This window comes from Salmo trutta, chromosome 2 (assembly GCF_901001165.1).
Source record: "Salmo trutta chromosome 2, fSalTru1.1, whole genome shotgun sequence".
NCBI classification, from domain to species: Eukaryota; Metazoa; Chordata; class Actinopteri; order Salmoniformes; family Salmonidae; genus Salmo; species Salmo trutta.
Window position 1 is genome coordinate 55136275 of NC_042958.1, and position 9231 is coordinate 55145505.

General features: G+C 42.7%; 1 non-coding gene across 1 annotated transcript; it reads left to right on the top strand.

The window, feature by feature from the left end:
- Window positions 1-7316: 7316 nt before the first annotated feature.
- LOC115163533 (small nucleolar RNA ACA64) lies at window positions 7317-7446 on the top strand. The gene has a single exon (XR_003869763.1). It is a non-coding gene; the product is annotated as a small nucleolar RNA ACA64 (small nucleolar RNA).
- Window positions 7447-9231: the final 1785 nt, after the last annotated feature.

Sequence of the window (9231 nt, forward strand, 5' to 3'; positions counted from 1 at the left end):
CTTTGACTGAAATTTACCCCAATTACCCCATTAGAAATGGACTCATTTCTCAGCTTCTCAGAACGAGCAGTATCAACATACTAAGGGAGAGGGATACACATTTATGCAATTTCTGAGCAACAGCTCTGACTGAATCTTGTGAGATAGCTTGTAGACATGTTAAAGAACATACACTAAGGATTTGAGTGATTCAAAAAATATTAGATAATGGTGGACAGGTTCTGTTTATCGGGCCCACAACCAATTCATGTTTTACTCCTTGTGTAAACCCCTTCCATGCTTTGGCCGACTTACACCAAATGTCATTGGTATGCATCGTCAACGGGGAAGAAGGATTTTAAGGTCACAGCTGTTCGTGGCGGAGGGCTATGGAGCAGGGCGTATAGGGTTGCTCTATGATCTTGTGCAAACTGGGCAGCTCTTTGTCCAGAATAACAGAAAGCTCTGACCAGAATAGAAGAAGCAATCCGGTCAGGGCAGCAGATCTTGCAGAACACAGTTCATGTGAGTCAGTGTGTGTGGGGTTGGAGGCCCGGGGAGTTAGGGGGGCTTTAATGCTAATCTGCTGCCATCTCCTCGTGGCCAGCCACCTGGAACATTCCCCCACCGCTCACTAAATGCTTACCTAATGCTCCTCACCTCATAATGCTACTCACCTCATAATGCTGCTCACCTCAACACAATGTACATAAACCTGTGTTGAGGTGAGCAGCATTCCATGGGCTGATATGACGTCACATGGTCTCAGTGACTCCAGGGGAGGACAACAGCAGACGCCGGACACCTTGTTTTTCCAGGAAGTGAGCTGTGGACCCAATGACCAAACCCCGGTCCTAAACGGGTTTGAACTCCCTAACCTCTCTACACAGATCTCTTTGAATATAGCAATGAAATCAGCATACAGAGGTTTAAAGTAAACCATCCACCCTCACTATGCAACATAATACAATATCACACCATCAAAAGTCATAAGTCAATCCCAATTAGACAATTACAGGAATCAACACCTGTGAACTTAACATATATTTCACTGACACACATTGTGTCCCTTCACTGGATTACAGGGGACAGGGACTGGAGCCAGAACAGGGTGTCCATCTCACCTAACTGTAGTAAGCTATTGAGTTCGATGTGGCCTAGTTCCATTTTAGAGCCAGATTTCCTTTCCCCTTAAGGCTGTGGCACCAGCTCCCTGTCTAAGCCTTGAGCCCCCTGCCCTGCAAGCTGGCCAAGCCTGCCAGCCAGCCAAACACTCCCAACAACCAACAACACAAACAACATCAAAAACATCCCCCGTAATGAAACACTTGCCCCAGGCCAATTATAGCTTCTCCTCACTCTCCATCCCGGCTCCATGGACCAATGAGTACGCTGCGCATCGGCTCCAGCTCCGACGCCAACCCTAACCAACTCAAACACCCTCTGAGCTACTGACAGACAGAGGCTTAGGAGAATCCTGAGGTCCCTGGATTCATTTGCTAAAACTCTGCCAGCTAATCTGTTAATGCGGTTGTTTTTAATAGGGTGACGGTGTATTTGTCTGTAGAATTAAGGTAGGTCTGCATCCCAAATGGTACCCTATTCCCTATGTAGTGCCCTACTTTTTACCTGAGCCTGGCTGAAAGTAGCACACTACGTATTGAGGAATAGGATGTCATTTGGGATGCTCACAGTGCTGTGGTTGGGGATGTGCTGCTGTTTCCAGGATATTGCGAGACCATTGGGTAGAATGGGCCTGTAGAGGGTTACATTCTTGAGGGGAAAACAACATAATTGCAACTGGCCTAAATATTTCTCCACAGACCGCATGATGGAGATAGTGGAAAATGTACAGGTAACTGCCAAAATAAAGGAAACACCAACATAAAGTGTCTTAATAGGGCTTTGGGCCACCACGAGCCGCTGGAACAGCTTCAATCCGCCTTGGCATAGATTCTACAAGTGTCTGGAACATGACGCTAAGCATGATGGGATATTAATTGCTTAATTAACTGAGGAACCACACCTGTGTGGAAGTACCTTCTTTCAATATACTTTGCCTCCATTTACTCAGGTGTTTCCTTTATTTTGGCAGTTACCTGTAGGTTTGTGTCAACATTTCAATGTATCAGATCACATTAATTTTCATTCTGTTTTTTATACTGTGGTGAGGGATTGAAATTGATTGACGCTTGCTTTAAGGGTCTATTCCATCACCATTTTCTATGGTGCTCTTTTTTTATGTTTCTGTACATGCAGTCTGTTATGTTAATTTCTATGGAGGTTGTGTAAGGATGGGAAATAGCAGCATATGTTTCTGTTGGAGTTCTGGATATTGATGGCTTCCCCAGTGGACCTCTTTACTCCCAATGGGCAGTATCCACATTTGTGCACAGCATTTAATTTAATTCACTGTGTGTGTATGTGGGTGTGTGTGTGTTTTGCGTGTGGGTTTTAAGAGTTATTCAGTAAAGTCATACCATGCCAAAATTCTTTCTGCAGTCTTGTGGTTGTTTTTCTCAGAGAAAAAAAGTCAGTCTAACCCAGCAGGCAGCGGGCGGCCATTTGACAAAATGTCTGACGACCGTTTGAGTCAACATAACCAGTAGTCTAGCTTAGCCAGAGCCGTCCGAGGCACGGTTCTGCGCTTACTTCCAATTAGTTTCCCCAGCTAGTATCCCCTCTTACAGTATCTATCTCTGTTTTCTGTCTCTCCTGGCCTGTTCTGTCAGTGGACAAGGGAGGAGGAGGAGGGAACATAACCTGTGTGTGTGTCCGTGCATGTGACTTTGTAGAGCATATCCCAGTTCTACCAGCAGGAGTCGCTCTCTCTCTCTCTCTCTCTCTCTCTCTCTCTCTCTCTCTCTCTCTCTCTCTCTCTCTCTCTCTCTCTCTCTCTCTCTCTCTCTCTCTCTCAGCCCTTTGGCAGAGAGGAGAGGGTGAGAGGGGGAGTGGGAGAGGGGGCTGGGGGCAGATGTGGGTGCCACGTTTGCATCACAGTACTGTAATACTATTCATAGCCAAGCTGCCATTTTTGCTGCCTAACTTTTAATCTGAGGAATCCTGCTCGTTACTAAACGCTCAATGTATAATCTCACTGACCAGAAAGACTCTTATTCATTCAAGTTAAGAGAGAGAGAAAAAACATTATAATTCCAACATTCAATAACATTAGGCCTACTACCCGTGGGAATGGAACAGTGTCTGCACTGTTGCTCACGCATTTCTATAGGACAAAACAAAAATCACCCAAGACTATGCATTTACTCAGAGGTGGCTGCTGTTTCAGACAGAGCGAGAGAAATAGTAGGAAGAGGGAGAGAGGAGAAAAAGAGGAGAGAGGGAGAGAGTAGAAAGACAGAGAGAGTAGAAAGAAGGAGAGAGGGAGAGAGGGAAGAGAGATAGAGGAGAAAGAGAGAGCGAGAGAGTAGGAACCACATGGTTGACTTGGCTGTGGCCTTGAAGTATTTGGGTTTTTCCAACTGATGATGCCCAAAACCTCATGATTAAGTCATGCTATTTTGAAGAAAAAAGGATGAAACAATATATTCTGAGAAGAGTTGCCAGACAGTAGTGAATTCAGGGAATTCAAAACCCAAAGATTCCATCATTACTCTATTCAATGAAATTCAGCTTCAATCTACGTCTTACTTGCGCTAAACAGCAAGACACAAACAAAAACAGTTAATTCCCAGCATATTGAAATCTTGGAAGTTTGAAATGCTTTGGTGTTAAATCAGAGTGAGGGCAAAAAAACATAAGATGTTTTGAAGAAAGAATTATTTGACAAGAGAATAACAACTTTAATGTAGCCTACTGCTCAAACATTTCCTTCTTCACATGTTAACATAGAGAATGAACACTAACTTTGGCCTTTTTAAACACAGATTTGAATACAAAGCACACTGTGCTCTCTCACTGGTTGAATTAACCTTGTTTCCACAGCATTTCAACCAAAAAATAAAACTTGATCATGAATGAATGTGGAAAACTGAATGGATTTACAAAAAGTAATCAATGTGAGGGAAATTATTTTTTTTTCACCCAACTTTTAACCTAAATCCAATCACATGGTGATGATTATTACATATATTTTTTACGTTGAATTCACGTTATTTGACCGTTAAACCAAATCAAAACTAGACGTTGAACTGACATGTGTGCTCAGTGAGCTGCTTACAAGACAGTTTTCCTTCTGTTTGCAGTGTGAAGTTGCCCTGGATACAAGGGCATCGAAATAGAGGGTTAATGACAATACTAGCGGAGGGAAGGAGGAGGCAGGAATAAGGATTGGGTCAGGGAGGTTCAGTCTTCAGTCTGGGCTGTAATGTGAGACGCTGAAGACAAAACGGAATCATCAGCACATTCCTCTCAGCCTGGGGTTAGACAAAAAAAAAGACCACTAACTGTTCATGTACGTGGTTTCTCAGCTTGGTCTTGATGCATAAACAAAAAGCCAGGGAATTTACTGGTCCAACAAGAGAGGTTGGGTGGGGTTGGGGGGCTGCCATCTCCAACCCTCGGGGGTAAATTACCACAGTTTCATCACCTTGTCAGGTAATTATGGTAATCCGTTTAAAACACTCCAATATCAGACATAACAGGGAATAAACAGGAAATGGGAATAGTTTTTCGAATGTAGTATTTTTCCAGACAATGGGCAGCCACGAAAAAGCTATCTCAGAAACCTTTTTGGGAATACTGGGCAGCTATTTGAGGATATTTTACCAAAAGATAGTCCATGATAGTTTCACAGGGTATTTTATTTTACACTGAACGAAAATATAAATGCAAAATGTAAAGTGCTGGTCCCGTGTTTCATGAGGTGAAATTAAAGATTCAAGAAATGTTCCACAACGCACAAAAAGCTTATTTCCCTCAAATTTGTTTACACCCCTGTTAGTGAGCATTTCTCAATTGCCAAGATAATCCATCCACCTGACAGGTGTGGCATATCAAGAAGCTGATTAAACAGCATGATCATTACACAGGTGCACCTTGTGCTGGAGACAATAAAAGGCCACTCTAAAATGTGTAATTTTGTCACAACACAATGCCACAGATGTCTCAAGTTTTGAGGGAGCATGCAGTTGGCATGCTGACTGCAGGAATGTCCACCAGAGCTGTTGCCAGAGAATTGAATGTTAATTTCTCTACCATAATCCGCCTCACAACCGCAGACCACGTGTAACCACGCCAGCCCAGGACCTCCACATCCGGCTTCTTCACCTTCAGGATCATCTGAGACCAGCCACCTGGACAGCTGATGAAACTGTGGGTTTGCACAACCAAAGAATTTCTGCAAAAACTGTCAGAAACCATCTCAGGGAAGCTCATCTGCTTCGTCCTCACCAAGGTCTTGACCTGACTGCAGTTCAGCATCGCAACCGACTTCAGTGGGCAAATGCTCACCTTCAATGGCCACTGGCACACTGAAGAAGTGTGTTCTTCAAAGATTAATTCCGGTTTCAACTGTACCGGCAGATGGCACACAGCATGTATGGAGTCATGTGGGTGAGCGGTTTGCTGATTTCAACGTTGTGAACAGAGTGCCCAATGGTGGCAGTGGGGTTATGGTATGGGCAGGCATAAGCTATGGACAACGAACACTATTGCATTTTATCGATGGCAATTTGAATGCACAGAGATACTGTGACAAGATCCTGAGGCCAAAGTCATGCCGTTCATCCGTCGCCATCACCTCATGTTTCAGCATGATGATGCACAGCCCAATGTCGCAAGGATCTGTACACAATTCATGGAAGCTGAAAATGTCCCAGTTCTTCCATGACCTGCATACTCACCAGAGATGTTACCCATTGAGCATGTTTGGGATGCTCTGGATCAATGTGTATGACAGTGTGTTTCAGTTCCCGCCAATATCCAGCAACTTCGCACAGCCATTGAAGAGAAGTGAGACAACATTCCACAGGCCACAATCAACAGCCTGATCAACTCTATTGCGAAGGAGATGTCGCGCTGCATGAGGCAAATGGTGGTCACACCAGATACTGACTGGTTTTCTGATCCACGCCCCTATCTTTTTTTTAAAGGTATCTATGACCAACAGATGCATATCTGTATTCCCAGTCATGTGAAATCCATAGATTGGTGCCTAATTCATTTATTTCAATTGACTAATTTCCTTATATGAACTGTAACTCAGTAACTCAATTGTTGCATTTATTTTTGTTCAGTGTAATACACATCCGAGTGGTCCTCATCAATCACGTTCCTCTCACAATGTACATCCTGGCCATAATGTGTTGGCTTTGGGCTGTGAGGACAGCTTCACCACAATGAGTGGGGCTAGGCTGTGATTTATGCTGATAAAGGCCTGGGAGTCATTTATGTTATCTGGAGAAGTGCTGCCAGCCTCCGGCCAAAACCTCATCCCTTATCAGCCATGCATTCTCTCTCCCCCGGGAGAGGAGGGGCACGGCCCTGGCCTGCACTCTCTTCCACATCTCCTGTAGTTTAAAAAATAGATATATATTTAACCAGGCAAGTCAGTTAAGGACAAATTCTTACTTACATTGATGGCCAAACCCAGATGATACTGGGCCAATTGTGTGCCACCCTATGGGACTCCCAATCACGGCCAGATGTGATGCAGCCTGGATTTGAATCAGGTACAGCAGTGACACCTCTTGCACTGAGATGCAGTGTTTACACCACTGCGCCACTCGGGAGTCCCAAGTGTTCTGCGAGACTACAATGCAATTATATAGCTGTAACTGCTCATTGCTCAATATTCCCAAGAAGGGATTTCATTTTGATTATGAATATTCCCATAGTCGTAGACCAGCATGAACAATACGTTTTCTGGTCCGAAATGTCTTCTGATCTTCATGAGAAAATAATAATTGTGTAATTAGCTGGAAGTACAGTTACACATGTAAACAAAGTTGGATAGCACATTGCTTGGTTAAAGTTGGGTGGAAATTATAATTCTTTTTGGTATACAATTGAAGCTCTGAATGGATATGCGGTCTTTGACAAATTAAATGTTCCAAGGTTACACAAACAACCTCTTTGGGCCCTGTGAATGTGACATGTGAAGTGGCCACAACTTCATATCATAGTTATCTAAATGACATAGTGGATCATACAGAAGCTGCTGAATGTGTGTGTGTGGCAGAAGTAGAGGGTGGGCCAGTCCCTGGGGAGGCCTGCCTCTCTTTACAGTTGTCTCCTATCCAAATGTTCTGGGTGGAGCAGCAAGGAGTGTGTTCAAATGGGGTCAGTGACTGCTTCTTTTACAACACAGAGCCTCTCATAATTCCCATCATTTAAAGGCTTGCTGTATTTCATTGTACTTTACCGAGTTTGTTGACACAGTCTGAGAATTATCCTATATGTGTAATTTGTCTGGGGTGTGAGAACTGTGTCTACAGTATTGTGGTACGTTTAGCTTATTGCCTGCTCTGTTTGTGACGGTGTAATAAGACCCAAGTGCTCACAAACACTGCAGTAGAAGATATTTAACAAGTGGCTGTAGTATTACTGGCGTATTAGTAACAAAGTTGTAAATGTTTCTTCCCTCCATAGTGGTGCTCTCCCTGCTGGCCTGTCTGAGCTCCTCTGTCCGTGAGGTGAGGGCAGCCACAGCCACCCTACAGACCCTGGCCCAGGTGGACAGCTCTCCCTTTCACCCCACCATCGACAGGCTGCTGAGGACCACCAAGGAGCTCATTGCTGACCTCACTCACCTCAGCCAGGTCTCTCTCCTTCTCCCCCCCCCCACACACACACACACACACGCACACACACAGTCCATAATTCATATACTGTCATATACTGCCCATAATGTCCATACACACCATCATATACATATATATTTATATTCTGCACTCTGACATTACTCGTTGTAATATTTCTTAATTCCTTTCTTTACATTTTGGGGATTTGCGTGTATTGTTTTGTATTGTTAAGTAGCTATTACTGCACTGTTGGAGCTAGGAACATTAGCATTTAGCCAAACCCATGATAACTTCTGCAAAATATGTGTACGCAACCAATAACATTTTAATTGGATTTTGACACACACACACACACATAAAAACAACCCATTAGTCACATATAAAAGCTTGGAAGTCAACCTTTATTAATACTGTTAAAAAAAACATATTATATAATATTAATGTCTTTCCATATTTGTTTCAGTACTCCCATTAATACATGAAAAACAATGGTTAACATGTAAAACAATGGTTAACATGTAAAACAATGGTTAACATGTAAAACAATGGTTAACATTTAGCATCTCAGTTTTTTCTCAGAACACCACTCCACAAAGGTCCTAATGGTCATTCTGAAGCGTAGAGATAAAAACGACATAATAATGAGGTGTATATAATGTTGTTGCTTGCTCTTCTAACTACTGTATGCCATTGCTTGAGTGGGGTGATGTACTAATAAAAGCCATCAATCCAGTCAATGAAATGGAGGGCTTTCATCATTGTCAAAAAGCAGAACTTTAATATTACACTTGGGTGCCTTTGAGCTTTATTTGTGTTATTGTACCAATAAAAACAAAGTAAATGTATGCACCTCTTAATCATCATCATCATCATCATCATCCTCCTCCTGAACAGCTTTCAGCAGTGCTACAAGATATCAAAGGAATATAGTAACACAATGGTATTATAGTACATAATTGAATGAAGTACATTATACAAAGAGAGTAGAAAAATCTAAGTAGAAAAATCCTGAAAGGTACCGAGTGTAATACGTTTCTAATAGTGTTCGTCAACCTTTGTCTGTACCAAGGACTGGCATGCTGTAGTTTTCCTCCTTTGGGGACTTGATTGAATCGGTGTTGGTTCATAGAAAAATCACTCAGACTTCACCATGTTTTATAGCCTTTTGATAAAGTACAGTTGCACTAAGGAAGCAATATTCCATGACCTAGTGCCGGACTATAGACCAATGGGGTTGAGAAACGCTGTCGTATGAAGTTGCGTGAATAGTTTGTTTACATGCACAGTGTCCGTCTTTGTCAGCGGACACCTTTGTCGTATTCAAGTACCCTCCTCTAGGTCTGGGGGTTAATAAATTAGAGACGTGGTGAACTGCCCTGCAGTTGCAATGTGATTGTGGTCAAAAACAAAAGGTAAATGATACAATGTATCAAATTACTGTACAGTTTTTGGAATGTAAAAACTTGATGAGAGAACAATGACCTGACTTTGGTTGTTTGATTTGAGAGGTTATAAAACAAATGAAAGAAAGAAAACTAAAATAATGCTA